Below are 16,615 nucleotides of genomic sequence, written 5' to 3' on the forward strand. Positions count from 1 at the left end.
GCCGCGATAAACCAAAAGACACTATGTGCATCCAGATTGTCAAAAAGGTGCATACGAAGTATCTCTCAAGAACAGCTAGGATGTGAAGTTTAAACTTTAAGAATGTTGAGAGGTATATCAAATGGCATTGAGCGAATCCAGGGGTTGACAGGATGACACACTTTCCATACCAAGCAAACACTTACATCATTCATAAATAGGAAGGTTTTAAAGAGTTAGAAATAAAGAGAGATGAGAGATGCCTCTGATATACACTTATCCTCTTATTTCATTTTCATTCATATGTAATCGTTTTCAACATTCTCCTAGGTAGATTCTTTCGAGTTTATTATACAGAAATTGACGTTGAATAAAAATCTTAGTTCAAGAACTGTTCTAAACCTCGATTTCTAATTGAACGAAAGCTGTTATGCGAAAAACCTGGAACACTGGACAAAGAGATCATAATATTAATGAATACAGAAATTTTGTCAATCAAAAAGGAACAGAAAATAATTAAAAAGAAAATCCAAAAAAGAAGTTTGTCAAAGAAATCTAAAGAGCCATATTATAACTTCAGACGAGCAACATTAAAGTCATATGAAAATTCCAACCTAAAATGATCATAAAAAACTATCAAAGAATAAACAAAACCCAAAAAAAAATTAAAATAAATAATCACATCAAACATGAAGAAAACATACAATGATGTGGATTAATACATTATGCCTAAAACGATTAAAAATCTAACTGAATGCTCAGGTCAACTTAAAACAGCTACTCAGCTACTGCCCCCTCACTTTTATCTGTAACCCTTCTAGGGCTAATTGCGTCATTCGCGCTTTATTGAAGAACAAACATTTTCCTTTATTCAATACCGAAAAATAAAAAAATACTATTAAATAAAATCCTGAATCTTGAATTGCTGAGTTTTTCATGAATAAATACCAAATATATTAATAAAACATTCAGTTTATTTTCAGCCAATCGTTGAGACAATAGAATACTATATATGCTGACAAAACAAATCGCTTGTGGTCAGCCGCACTACTGCCCTTTTGTAGTAGATTAAATAAAAAAAAACTAATTTTTTTAGCTGAAAGTAAGGAGCGACATTAAAACTTAAAACGAACAGAAATTAATCCGTATATGAAATGAGTTGTCCCCTCCGGAATCCCTCGCTCTTTACGCTAAAGCTTTTAATTGTTTTAAAAAGTAGAATTGTGGCAAAGAGTCAAACTTTAGCGTAAAGAGCGAGGGATTACGGAGGGGACAACTCATTTCATATACGGATTAATTTCTGTTCGTTTTAAGTTTTAATGTCGCTCCTTACTTTCAGCTAAAAAAATTAGTTTTTTTTTATTTAATTTCTGAACGTTTTTGAATTAATACATGTTTGGTTTTGGCTCTCCGCACATAAATTATTAAAATGAAATTTGTATATTAATTCTTTTTTTGGCTAAATGGCTTTCTCTTAGTTTTGATCAGACGATATTGAGAAATAAGGGGGGAGAAGGAGGCCTAGTTGCCCTCCAATTTTTCGGTTACTTAAAAAGGCAACTAGAACTTTTAATTTTTAACAAACGTTTTTATTAGTAAAAAATATACGTAACTTAAGAATTAACTTACGTAACAAACTTTCATAACCTTATATTTTTATTATGTATACGAGGGGGTTTGTACCCTCGTTAATACCTCGCTCTTTAAACTAAATCGTAAGTTTTGTCCCAATTCTTTAAGAATGACCCCTGAATCAGAAATGCCGTAGAATAAATAGTTGAAATTACTAAAAATACTTTAGCATAAAGAGCAAGGTATTTATCTCCTCCTAAATACCTCGCTCTTTATGCTAAAGTATTTTTAGAACCCCTCATATGTGTAATAATCTCTGTTCGTTTTAAGTTTCAATGCTACTTCTTCCTTTCATTTGAAAAAACGTTTTCATGTTTATTTTTCATTGTTTTCTTATAGTAATGCTAGAGAATCCTGCGCCCTTGTCATTGAATTTTTCTTCCCCCATGACAGATTCCTCCAAGGAAAGATCCTCCAACATAGCCCCCTCTCCTCAGCCCCACCCCCAAACAAAATAAAATCCCCCTGAAAACGTCTGTACGCTTCCCAATAACCATTACTATATATAAACACTGGTCAAAGTTTGTAACTTGCAGCCCCTCCCCCAGGGATTGTGGGGGAGTAAGTCATCCCCAAAGACATAGTTATTATGGTTTTCGACTATGCTGAACAAAATGGCTATCTCAAAATTTTGATCCGTTGACTCTGGTAAAAAAATGAGCGTGGGAGGGGGCCTAGATGGCCTCCAATTTTTTGGTCACTTAAAAAGGGCACTAGAACTTTTCATTTCCGTTAGAATGAGCCCTCTTGCGACATTCTAGGACCACTTGGTCGATACGATGACCCCTGGGGAAAAGAAAAAAAAGAAGAAAAAAACAAAAAAAAAAAAAACAAATAAACATGCACCCGTGATTTGTCTTCTGGCAAAAAATACAAAATTCCACACTTTTGTAGATAGGAGCTTGAAACTTCTACAGTAGGGTTCTCTGATACGCTGAATCTGATGGTGTCATTTTCGTTAAGATCCTACGACTCTTAGGGGGTGTTTCTCCCTATTTTCCTAAATAAGGCAAATTTTCTCAGGCTCGTAACTTTTGATGGGTAAGACTAAACTTGATGATACTTATATATTTAAAATCGGCATTAAAATGCGATTCTTTTGATGTAGCTATTGATATCAATTTTTTAGAGTTTTGGTTACTATTGAGCCGGGTCGCTCCTTACTACAGTTCGTTACCACGAACTGTTTGATAAGAATGGGCAATTACTTATTTGCCAGGAAGATGTAAGCAAACCGTGAAAGGAGTACTTTACTGGTGTATTAAATCAGTTAGTTCCCTATCAATCGATCAACATTCCGGATACACCTCTATTCGACCTCGGAATTAGCTCTGGCCCTATCATCCAGGAAGAGGTCGAGGTTAGAATTAGAAATCTAAAGAATAGAAAAGCTGCCGATCATTATGGTATCCCACCAGAGCAGTTTAAATACGGAAGAAAGTCAATGAGAGATCGCCTTTTTCAGCTTCTGACTAAAATAATGACTGACAGTGCAGTACCTTGCGAATGGGAAAAGGGTGTTATTGTTAAATTGTTATAAAAGAGGAAACGGTCGATATGTTACAACTAGATAGGAATTACTCTTCAGTCCGCTGGCGGTAAGATACTCTGCTATAATAAATACAACACAGCGGCGAGTTAATGATGAGCTTATAACGAGCAGCATGGTTTCCTTCCTAACAGGACCTACGGTTTTTACTTCGATTACTACTCGAAGAAGCAAATGGATGACACGCGCCGGTATTGCTCGGCTTTATTTACACTTCGAAAGCTTTTGACTCGGTCCATTGTGGGACCATGTGGAAAGTATTGCTGTATTATGGAATTCCAGTGAAAATTTAAAGTCTGATTAAGTCTCTGTATGAGGAACACCTGTGCGAAGTGCAAACAAAGAATGACTTGACTGATTGGTTCTATATTAAAACCAGTAACGAAAGTATGGCAAGTTTGTAACTTGTCTCCAACGCATTTTGCTATTGTCATTGACTTTACCTTAAGAATGTGCCGTTTCCGTGAAGGAATCAAACTAGGTCCTAAGCGGTCACTCCACGATGATGACTTTGCAGATGATGTAGGCTTGATATCTTACTTTCAAGAAGATATTCAGAAAATAAATAGATGAGCTAGTAGATAAAGTCTCCCTCACTGATCTTCAGACCAATATTAGCAGGACAAAAGCGATGTCAAAAGCGGAGACAGCAGGCCTTCATGTTGAGGATTTAGAACAATGAGGATTACAAAAAAGGATTTTCAGTACCTTGGTAGTGTTTTTAACGCAAGTAAGCTCCTACTCCGTCCCGATCTATTCCAAACCGTCCTTTCTACACCCTCCCACAAAGTTCCTTTTTCCCTTAAATCTTTGCTTATAATATCCTCCCACCCCAACTGAGCACTATCTGCTTTCCGTTAAGCCCTAGACCGTTGCCTGAAAAGGACAATAATTGGCAATCTGTCATCCTTCATCTGCAGAACATTCCCAAGCAATCTCAATCTTCCTTTGATTATAGCGGTGGAAAGCGGGACTGGACCACACTTTGCGTTTAAAATACGGTCAGTCAGTCGGGTACACAAGACAAGCTCTCTGGAAAACATGTAGTAAATCTTCCTTCGTATTTTGGTGCACTCATACTTCAGAACCATACTTGGCCACTTCCAATATTCTAATCTTGATTTGCATATTTATTTTGCGATTCTTCCAAACTTTTTTCAAATGTAAAAAAAACATTTTGCACCTTGGTTATTCTGCTTCTAACATCTTCACTGCGCATAAGTTAAGTTAAGCGTTCCACTTGTTCGATCTATTCCTTACCTGTCTTTGAAGTGAGGTTAGTAAGACGGGTATTAAAAAACAATCTGCAGACAATCCCTTTCGAAAAGGTCAAACAAACTCCTTCTTTCGGGGTGCCTACGTTTTAGAACTATTCTTGACCACTGTCATTACTGTAGCTTCGAATATTCTAATCTTGGTACGCAGGCTTATTTTCCCATTCTTCCAAACTATTTTCAACTGTGAAAAAAAAAACACCTTGGGCCTTAGCTATTCACTTCTAGCATCTTAACTGCACCCACCACCTCTACTAATAATATTACCAAGATAAGTGAAGCAGTCCATTATATCCATCTTTCCCTTGAAAGATCTTAAGCCGAACTGGCCAGCCATGATAAAATACAACAAAGAGAGAATAAAGTCAATGAATATCATCAAACGAGACTGTGGCCAGTAGCGAGAAAGGATGAAGAACTAAAATTATGGGGAAATTTCGTCTGTATGTAAACGAGGCGCCTTCACCAAACAGACAAAACAAAAATAAAAAGTCGTTTTAGTTTTTCATCTTTTCTCTCTACTGGCCACAATCTTGTTTATTGTTTTTCATTGAGTTTTTTCTCTCTTTGTTTTTTTATCGTTTCCTTGCCCAACGTCACCTTTTCATCTTCACTTATTCCAAGTTTAGTGACTTAGTCTTCTTAAAATTAATTTTTAAACCTATTCTAGTGCCCTAAACTCGCAAAACCTCTAAAAGTTCATTCATTTTGCTCAGACTTTAATCTAGGAGGCTTAACTCATCAGTATAAACTAAGTCCAGGAAAGTTTTGCTTTCTCATTTGGTTCCGTGTTCTGCCATTGCCTTTCCTGTGCTCCTTAAGACTAAGTCCATCAAAATGATCCATATAAAAGGGGATAGAACACAACCCTGCTTAATTCCTGATTTAATTTGAAACCAGCTACTAACCTCAATTCCTACCTTATCTGCAGCAGTGGTAATCTCGTACATAATACTAATCACTTTAATGTATTTGTCTGGTATACAATACAAGGACAAGATCTTCGTTAAAGCTGTTCTATCAGCTGATTTAAACGCTTGGTCATAATCTATAAAATCTATGCTTATAATTTATACGAAAGAGGACTAACGGTGTTCGTGACTCAGACACTTCTAAATTGTTAACCAAAGAGTGAAAATTTGGTCGGCACATCCTCAATCCTTCCTACAATCGCACTGTTCTTTTCTTAAAACGTTGTCTATAGCATCTCTAATTATAAAAATTACCTCCATGCTTAGTGATTTACTCCCTCTATAATTACCTAACTCATTCTTATCACCCGTGTCCTGAAAGTTTTGTTGATTCTAGGTGGGAGCAAAGGCGGAAGCTAAGCTTGTAGATTGCCACAGCGGTGGTGGTGTTGCAAGCAAGGATGCTCCCCCTTCCGTCCCTAGGCAGTAGAGCAAACCCTTCAGCACACCTCAAAGCGGTGAGAGGGTGTAAACGTCACCTAGCTTCACGAAAAGCGAAGTGACGGCTAACAGGCTTCGGGTGACCCGTAGGACTCGGGCCCCTGCGGTTAATCATACCCAAGAAACATCATAATTATGTCGAATGTGTCTAATATTAGAGCGAATTGGGCTACGGTATTTCCGGCTTTAAGTGATGCGTCGAGGCTGGCGACCTCGTCAAAAAATGAGCTAGGTACCATCTCATCAAGGAGACAAGGCCTGAATATCGGCTGCTGGAACCTCTGTTCAATCGAATGTTCACTAACGCAAGCCTTCGTAGCTGAAGAATTTTATCTATATAACCTAGATATACTCTGTGTTTCAGAGACAAGATTGAATGGACGAACGACAATTGATCTAATAGCCCTTTCGGGTAAAAAGGCCACTCTGTTCACTGGCCCAACGGATGGATCCAGCCTCGCAGGAGTGAGAATAATCATGACAGCCAAGATCGCATCAGGACTTATGGACTTTGACGCAGTGTCTGACAGAATTGTGATGGCCCGTTGAAAAAGTCAGAGTAACAGTCTGACAATACTATCTGTATACACCCCTGTTCGTGACACCACTGACCAATTGAAAGACAAATTCTATGCCGACCTCCAACTGACTCTGAACAAAATTCCTCGCAAGGACATTCTCGCAATCGGTGGTGACTTCAATACCAGGATTGGCACGAGACTAAACAATTCTGAATGGGCCATTGGCAACCACGGTTTGGGTGACCGATGTATTAACGGAGCTAGACTTCTCATGTTTGCTATGCTGAATAATCTTAGTGTGGCTAATAAATGGCTTAAACACAAACCGTGCCACACTTACACTTGGAGATCCCGAGATGGTCGAACCCGCAATCAAATTGACTATTTACTCGTTTCTCGTCGCTGGAAGTCAATGACTGAAGACTCGAGCGTATACAGAGGGGCGGACACTGGATCAAAAAGTGGATCCGATTATTTTTTTTTACTAAATCAAAAGTTAGATTAAGACTCAGCTCGAAAAAAATATCTTCCCCTAGACGCATCCTAGACATAGAGAAACTCAAACTCCCTGAAATTAAAGAGACCTTTATGCTCGAACTCACAAACCATTTTAAGGCATTGCAAGATAATTACCGAGAATTTAAGACCAATCAAGCAATCTCTGAGACCGAGACAAGAGCCATGACAGAGCAAGAAAATTTTAACCCATCGCTAAATTTAGAAAAGCGCTGGAACAAGTTCCGAAATCAAGTGAAAGAGGCAACTATAGAAATTCTCGGAGTAAGGGACAAAAAAAAGCCAAAAGATGGATTTCACAGAAGACAATGGAACTCTCTTTAAGGAAGAAACAAATGACCGATAGACACTCTGCTTCTTTTAAAGCACTCCGAAAAGATTGTCACAAATCTGCTAAGGCAGATAAACCAGCATACTGATCTAATGTAGCCTGTGAAATGGAAAAGGCTGTTGCACACAATGATGCACGGAAACTCTACCAGCTCCTAGGCAAATCAACCGGGAAAAAGAAGCAAAGATCTACCAAACGCTACTTAGTAAGGACAACAAGCTCCACACGAGCAAAGAAGATCGTATGGAATGTTCGTGTACTCACTTCCACGAGCTCCTTCACCCACCAGAAAATGACCACAGCCAGCCCATTCCACCCCACAACAGTTCTGAGCCACCATCCGTGTATGAAGATTACAATATCGCCCCTCCAAGCAGAGAAGAAATTATCCATGCAATAAAACTACTGAAAAATAATAAAAGCCCTGGCATTGACGAATTACCAGCTGAACTTCTCAAGGCCCTTCCAGCAGCGGCTATCGATGAGCTCCACAACTTACCTACAGATGTCTAGGACAATGAATACATTCCTGAAGAGTGAGACCTCTGTAATAATTCCTGCATTTAAGAAAGGGGATCGAGCCGATTGTACAAATTGCAGAGGAATTTCCCTGATACCAATTTCTCCAAAAGTTTTTACAATATTAGTTTTGAATAGGTTCAGAAATATAAGGAACGGTCGGACGCGGCCAAATCTAGCAGGATTGAGACCTGGTATGGGATGATGCGATCACATTTATAGCCTAAGACAGATCCTGGAACACCACCTCTGACTCGGTGAAGAAAAACGCTATCTGGGATGCGATGAGGGATGATGGAGTGCCGGAAAAAAATGTCCGTTTCATTAAGGCTTATTAGGAGGGAACGAGGGCATTTGTGAGAGCAGAGGAAGACATCTCAAAAGGACTATCAATTAACGAAGGAGTGGGATAGGGTTGTGCCCTATCGCCACTTTTATTTAACACTGTCATCGACCAGATCATGAAGACCCATGATAAATACAAAGGTATGGCAGTCAGTCAAACACTATCAATAACAGACCTTGATTATGCCGATGATGTAGATATCTTGGCTGAGTCTGTAACAGAAGCACAGCTCATGATAGACGACATTGCGGCTAGATCCCTTGCTACCGGACTAAAGATCAGCCAATTGAAAACAAAATCAATGCGTACCTGTGGGCTAGATGAAACTCCGATCACATTAAATGGTGTTCCAATCGAGGAGGTCCAGAATTTCAAACATCTAGGTTCCCTAATAAATCCAAAGGGCGAAGCTCTAGACGAAATACAAAGCCGCATCTCCACAGCCTGGACAGTATTCATTTAGCTTCGGAAGTGTCTCTGGTTACAAAAAAAAACCTCCCTTCGAACAAAGCTTTGGATATATAACGCGTTGGTCCTCTCTGTACCTCTTTATGTTGCGAAACGTGGCCCCTCAGAGCTGGGGAAGCTAATGACCTGAACGTCTTCCTCCACAAGTGTCTGCGCTGTATTCTTGCCCTGCGTCTCTCTGACCGCGTCTCTAATGATGTCATCAGAAGAAGATGTGGTGATATACCACTTGTCTCAGATGTTGTCAAAGCGAGATATTTATGGTGGTTCGGGCATACACTGCGCCGACCGAATGACTCGTTCAGCAATCAGTGCTTGAAATGCTAGCCCCTTAGGCACTGGAAGAAGAAGCCCAGAGGACAGAAAAAGACATGGTCATCGACAGCTAGAGCCGACCTCGAGCCAATGGGAGGTTTCAAGAAGCACGGGCATCGCTGGAATAAACAATGGATTCAGTTGATGGGGCCAGTCGCACTTGAAAGAGAACGATGGAGGGACGCTTGTCGGCAAATTCTGGATGCCACGATGGGCCTGGACAAGGCTCGAACGTGACCCAAGTACAGATAGAAGTAAGTATCACTTTTCTTATACGGTAATTTAATTATGGTTTTCCTAAAATCACTAGGCACTTCCACTTTTACAAAAATCATATTTATAATCTTCAGTAGCTCCTTTCTAGCCTCATAACATCCATATTTAAGAAACTAATTTACCACACTAACAGCACCTGGAGCCTAATTATTTTTTTAATCCTTTTAGTACTGTCACTTATTTTTCCTCACCAAGCAGCTTCTGTTTCTAATGAAACTCGTAAGAAACGTTGGTGGTACAGCGGACATATGACATGAATGACAGAGGACAGACTCTAATATGACATGATGTGGTGGAAACCACCTGGTCTGCGTAGAAGCAGTAGACAGCATATAACCCTTGGTCGGGGACTAGAGGAAAAAGATAAACAGCAATTAGGTCAATGGAGGAGCTCTGGTCACTACCCCAGGACCAAGTGACGTGGAAGTCATTAGCTGCTGCCCTATGTGCCTCAAGACATGGGAGGGCCTAAGTTTAAGTAAGTAAATAATATCCATTTCAGTACTTCTCTCCAGTTATATTGATTAATATAGTTAACATATTAATACATGTTGATATTTTGAAAAAATAATCGCACTGTTCGGAATAATACAGGCTTTAATAAGACACAAATGACGCAATAGAGTTTAAAAGACTTACGATCAGGGAGGGGGCGCATAAAAGACAATTCCTTTTCAAAATAATTTTTGTTTGTTTAAGTTTGACTTTAGTATTCATTTTAATTTTTACACGTTTCAAGATTTATTTATTCAACTATATCAATATCGGTTCCTTCGTTTTTAATGTGATTATTTATTTTAATTTCTGTTTGTTTTGGAGTTTATTTAATCTTTGACAGCAGTTTCAGGGCGCTTTAAGTTTGACTTAATACAGGACATTACTTTTGCTCTTCTTAAGTTATGATAATGTTCTTTATTTTTCTTTGAAAACTTCTTTTTTGATTAATTTAAGCAACAAAAGAGATCTACTACTACTACTTGGAACTCACTGCAGCATCAAGCTCTCTGACACCAACACAGCTGACGCTCGTCGTTCTTCCCAATTTATTTAAAGCCTTCCTCTTTACACCCTCCCAAGAAGTTTTGCCCAAGAATGGTCGGCCAAAAAGAAGAAATATTGGCAATATGTCATCTTTTATTCACAGAACGTGACCTAGTTATCTCAACCTGATTCATTACGAAACTAGTTACTAGCCTTATTTCCTTAACCGTAGCAATGTTATTCCCGTATATGGTACTAACCAGCCTACAAAATGTAAACACACAATGTATATACACAAAATGTCATTTACGAATGTATACAATCCACAACCTACACAAAAGTCCCCTACTCCCCCTTAATGATTGTTGATGCGCAGTTATACGCTACTATACATAATTTTATTAAGGATCAAATGAATCAAATTAGTTACGCTACTATACATTAATCAAACAGTTCATGGTAACGAACTGTAGTAAGGAGCGACCCGGCTCAATAGTAATCGAAACTCTAAAAAATGGAATTTTGATACCAATAATTACATCAAAAGAATCGCATTTTAATGCTGATTTTAAATATATAAGTTTCATCAAGATCAGTTATACCTATCAAAAGTTACGAGCCTGAGAAAATTTGCTGCAGTTTAGAAAATGGGGGGAAACACCCCCTAACAGCCATACAATCTTAACGAAGATCACACCATCAGATTCAGCGTATAAGAGAATCTTGTTGTAGAAGTTTCAAGCTCCTATCAACAAAAATGTGGAATTTCGCATTTTTTGCCAGAAGACAGATCACCGATGCGTGTTTATTTGTTTTTTTTGTTTGTTTTTTGTTTTTTTCCCCAGAGGTGATCGTATAGACTGAGTGGTCCTAGAATGTCGTGAAAGGGCTCATTCTAACGGAAATTAAAAGTTCTAGTGCCCTTTTTAAGTTACCAACAAAATTGGAGGGCCCCTAAGCCCCCTCCCACGCTCATTTTTTCCCAAAAGTCACCGGATCAAAATTCTGAGATTGCCATTTTATTCACCATAATCAAAAAACCTAATAACTATGTCTTTAGGGACGATTTACTCCCCTCCACTCCCCTTGGGAGGGGCAGCAAGTTACAAACTTTGACCTGTATTTACATATAGTAATTATTACTGGGAAGTGTAGAGACGTTTTCAGGGGGATTTTTTGGTTTATGGGGGAGAGTTGAGGAAGGGGGGTTACGTGGGAGGATATTTCCATGGAGAAACTTCTCATGGGGGAAGAGAATTTCAATGAAGGGGGCGCAAGATTTTCTAGCATTATTTGAAAAAACAAGGAAAAAAATATGAAAAGTTTTTTCTACAGAAAGTAAGGAGCAGCATTAAAACTTAAAACGAACAAATATTATTACGCATGTGAGGGGTTTACCTCCTCGTTATACCTCACTCTTTACGCTAAAGTATTTTTAGTAATTTCAGCTATTTATTCGACGGCCTTTGATTCAGAGGTCATTCTTTAGGAATTGGGACAAGATTTCAGCTTCAGTGTAAAGCACGAGGTATCAACGACGGTTGAACCCCCTCATAAACGCAATAAAACATACGAATATAGAAGCTCGTTACGTAAGTTAATTCGTAAGTTACGTATATTTTTTTACCGATGAAAACGTTTGTAAAAAATCAAAGGTTCTAGTTGCTTTTTTAAGTAATCCAAAAATTGGAGGGCAACTAGGCCTCCTCCCTCGCTCCTTTTTCTCAAAATCTTCCGATTAATTGCAATTAATTAATATGCAAATTTCGTTTTAATTATTTATGTGCGGAGAGCCAAGATCAAAACATACATTAATTCGAAAACGTCCAGAAATTACATAAGAAACAAGTTTTTTTAAATGAAAGTAAGGAGCAACATTAAAACTTAAAACTAACAGAAATTACTCCGTATATGAAAGGGGCTTTTCCTTCTCAACGCCCCGCTCTTTACGCTAAAGTTTCTTACTGTTTTAAAAATAGAGTTAAGAGTAAGAGTCAAACTTTAGCGTAAAGAGCGGGGCGTTGAGAAGGAAAAACCCCTTTCATATACGGAGTAATCTCTGTTCGTTTTAAGTTTTAATGTTGCTCCTTACTTTCATTTAAAAAAACTTGTTTTTTTATGTAATTTTATTAAGGATCAAATGAATCAAATTAGTTTAATAAAGCTTTAGAATATGTATCCATATTAAACATCTATGTTATATGAACTTATTTAAATGACTTATTTTTATATAGACTCCTTAGAGTTGAACATAGATCAACTGACAAAATAACGTAGTGGAGGCAGTATTGAAGCCGTCGTGACGTGCAAATCAATACGTGTTTTAGTTTTTTTTTATAAACACAGCATATCACAGGCATTATAAGAACTTTGCCACTTTCTCAGTGATTTCTGGAGATATTATAATAGTCACTGAGAAAGAAACGATATATGAAACCAATAAGAAAGTTCTTTTAACAAATCTTTTTAAATACTGAGATATATCTATAGGCTCTTCTCTATTGGTTAGAATATTTTAGTATAATAACATCTTTTGCGCTTTTATTTATTTATTTTTGCTTACAATTGCTACTGAATACTGTTATGTTGCTCGATCTCGTAAGAGGTTACAACTTACTTTCTTGATTCCTCGATTCCCGATATTTTTTACTATTTGGTTGAATAATAAAACCAGATTATCTTCAGTTCCATATGTTTTTCTCCCCAAACCAACAGAACTTCAAGCTATGAACATTTTCCATTTCTAAGATTTTCAAGCATTCAACTTAGGATGCCAAAATAAAATAGAAATAGACAATTTCATAACATTATTTGGACATATAAAATATTTGAAATATCATTTAATGTTCCGCATTGCTGTATGTTTTGTGACAGCTAACTATGTGAAGAATAAAACATGAGCTTGTCAGATAATTACCAAAAGAAATACATGTAAATTTTGATAAGAATTTATCTTGATGGTAAACATACTGAAATTACTTTAAACATATAAATTTATTGGGCATAAAACTTCGGTTTTGATAAGGATCGTGGAACTGTCTGCAATACATTCCTTTTGTATAATGCGGGCGAAAAGCACCAAAATACGTGCTTGAGGAACGCACCAAAATTGGCTGAGATGTACGTTCGATCATGCCGTTTAATAAGGCTCGATTACGCTAGCAACATTTTTCCTCGGATCTGTTAGGCCAAAATGGAGGACGAAAATATGAGTTTATCAAAATGAGAGAATATGGCCGTTCAAATAGGCTAGTATGGAGTAATCGATGACACACGTTCCGGAATTGAGCTTAAAAATAACCTAAGTTGTACCGTGCTGTTGTTAGGTGCCTCAAATACAAGATGGCGGTTGAAAATATGATTTTGTCAAAATGAAAAGATACGACCACTCAAGTAGGCCATTATGAGGTAACATGGCAGAAGTTCCCAATATGAACGTGAAACTAACCTTAGTTGTACCGTAGTGTTGCTAGGTGCTTTTAAAACAAGAAGTAATAACTTCAAAAGGGCGGATTAGAAGCAATCGGTACTTCAGATTCTAAAAACGCACGTATATGCATATAAATATACCTTAGTTGTACCATTGATCTTCTTGGAGTCTAAAATTAATTGACTCGTTTTCCGCCTGGGTTCTGAAATCAAAGATAGTGAAACAAAACGTCAGTTTTCTGAATCGCGTGAGGTTCATAATCCCGATATAACAGGCTGGAGTGGAGTATTTAATGCAACAGTTTTAAATATCGTTATGTCATTACGACATAGGCCTAAGAGTAGTAAAGTCTGTACAGTAAAAGTTGCCTAAGTATGAGACCAAGATGCGTCTAATTTCTGGCCTTTGTTTACATTAGCTAAACCAAAATTAGTTAAATACTTGTTAACTCTTCATCTCTTTATTTATTGTGGATGAATCAAAAGAAGCTAAACGGACGGATTAAAGCATCTAAGAATTGTAATTTAATCAGGAACACAAAGAGAGCAATCGAATCTTCTGGTAAAAAATAATCTTTAGCCCATAGCTACTACTCCTTCCCTCCTTTGATGATTTAAATTTAACGGTGACCCCGTCACGGCGAAGGTGTTATTAATTTTCTAAGAGATGCAGGTGTCTTCACATCAAGGGAAGGTTTTCTATGAGATACAGATGATTGTAATGTCTAAAAAAAACCTACGAGGGACAGAAGAAAACACTTCAGGGACCGCTAGTAGGGAGCCTTCAAGACACCCTAGCAACCAATTACATTGGGGGCCGTAGCATTCGATCCCAACCGGCCCCATAACCTAACCATCGGAGGCCCTAGTATGCAATTTCAATGAGGGGCCATAGCAATCAATTCCATTGAGGAAACCCGAGCGTACAATTTCATTGGGGCCCCCTAATTTAACCGCCAGGGGCCCTGGCATCCAATAAGATCCTAACATGACCACCAGGGCGGGGGACAAATGCATCCAATTTCACGGGGAGCCTTTGCATCCAATTTCACCAGGCCAATAACCTAAATACCAGCCCCCCAGCATCCAAATCTATCGGAACCCCCTAGCATAAAATTTCATCGGTCCCCTAACTTCAACTATCCACCGGGGCCCTAAGTTCCAATAAAACCGGGCCCCTTGCGAGCAATTCCTGTAACGTTCTTTAGCTACCAATTGCAAAAGAGGCTCTAGCATCCAATTCCTTCGGATGGGGCTCCTAGAAATTAATTTTATCAACAAGACGTTTTTCAAGACCTTTTCAAGATTTCTTTAGTTCTTATATAATAGCCAATGTTTACTTATGGTAAGGATGACGCATTCTAACGTGAATTGTTTCTTCTGGCCCCGTGGGGGATCCCCGATTATAACTGTGGAGGGAACACATGGGGTGTTACGTAATGACGATGTACACATGAGATGTTACATAATACTTTAAGAGATTTCATTTTTTTTTCTTTTTTTAATCAGGTAATATTTATCAACTAAAGATTTTTGTCCACAATAAGACTCGAAAGGGATTCCCCCTCAATGGAATGGAGCGCTAGATAGCTGGACTAAAAAAGTCTTTCTTATATTTTGATTCGGCTAATATATTCTACATGATAACCTATCGCACGCTAGGAGAATCCCTGTTCGTGCATACTAGAATGATTGAATGAGTTGCCTGTTCCCATATGGCTGCAACAATTGAGAGGCCGAGGGGAAAATCGATCGCTGGAAATTACTTAAATTTGGTATGAACATGCATCTTAAGTATGCTTTTAGACAGTATTACCAGAAAATATTGCGGGTTACTCTTAGCGAATTTTTTTTAGTAACGGAGTCTTTTACTCTATTAAAACTTGAACGTGCTATAAGAAATGAAATAAAATAAAGAGTATCATTCTTTGTAGTATGTGGTACATCTTCATATATGATCAAAAGTTTTCTTTTCTTTTCCTCTTAACTTCACAGATTTTCAAACTTATATTAAAGGCATTCTTGAGCGAGCATACCAATGTACATGGGCTACAAGATGATTCAATTGCGCAAACGATTACCGGTCGAAGTTTTAGCTAGGACCAATCAATGTAAAAGATACAAAATTTTATTGTACATACAAATTTTATTAGTACAAACAAATTTACAAGCATTATTAAAAGACAGAAAAACCAATTCAAACTCAAAAATGGAAAAAACAAAACGTGAAAAAAGCTTATAAAGGATAAAATACAAGCAAAATTAACAATGAATTAAACAAATGCGGGGATTCTAACAACCAATTTCAGAGGGGGGGGTGGTTATTAGAGATAAACTTAAACCTTATTAATAGTTATTTCTCAGGGGCCTTACTGAAAATCCCTCATTAATTCATTTAACACATTCCAACTTAACTTTAAGCTGTAAAACATGTTAGTCCAAGCAATTCATCCCACCATGGCAATATGTGGCTGCCCCGTAAAACATTTAAAAATTAGTTAAAACTCAACAAATGAAAAAAAAAGTGAAAAAGAGCTTATAAGGGGTAAAATAACCATGAGTTAAAGAAAGGTTAAACCCTATCATTGAATCCCACCGGTCTCCTAGCATCTAATTCCACCGGGCCATTAGCAAGCAATTCCACCAGGGCTGGGCCTACCAAGAAATTCTACATGGGGGGGGGGCTTGTAATTAGAGTTAAGTTTAATTAGGAGCTATTTTTGAGTGGTTTTAATGGAAATACCCTAGTTTCTTTGGTTGACGGCTAGGAATATTCAAATCGCCGTGACAATATGCGGCTAGTCCACCATAGCAAGCAATTCCAAAGGGGGAGAGTTGTTATTCGAGACAAATTTCACCCACATTGAGATATTTTTGAGGGCTTTTAATGAAAATACCTCGTTTCTTTGACTGACTGTAAGATTTTAATCACCCTCAGTCAAAAAATTCTTTTAACACCTTAACTTTAAGCTGTAGAACATGTTAGTCCAAGCACTTCAAACCCTGTGACTCTGAATGGCTAACACATGGCATTTTCTACCAGGCATTCTCGCATATATGCCATTTT

The 16,615-nt window shown here is 37.9% G+C and overlaps 1 protein-coding gene and 1 long non-coding RNA gene across 28 annotated transcripts in view; one reads left to right on the top strand and one right to left on the bottom strand.

Annotated features, from left to right (window-relative positions):
• The window catches only part of LOC136031053 (collagen alpha-1(XVIII) chain-like), a 442,617-nt gene that overhangs the window by 80,172 nt on the left and 345,830 nt on the right, over positions 1 to 16,615 (bottom strand). The gene's annotated exons all lie outside the window — the stretch shown is intronic.
• LOC136031057 (uncharacterized) overlaps positions 1 to 16,615 on the top strand; it is a 56,745-nt gene that overhangs the window by 24,438 nt on the left and 15,692 nt on the right. The window contains exon 2 of the long non-coding RNA XR_010618421.1: positions 9,307 to 9,616. This is a non-coding gene — a long non-coding RNA (uncharacterized LOC136031057). The remainder of the gene's footprint in view (positions 1 to 9,306; positions 9,617 to 16,615) is intronic.

This window comes from Artemia franciscana, chromosome 9 (assembly GCF_032884065.1).
Source record: "Artemia franciscana chromosome 9, ASM3288406v1, whole genome shotgun sequence".
Classification (NCBI taxonomy): Eukaryota; Metazoa; Arthropoda; class Branchiopoda; order Anostraca; family Artemiidae; genus Artemia; species Artemia franciscana.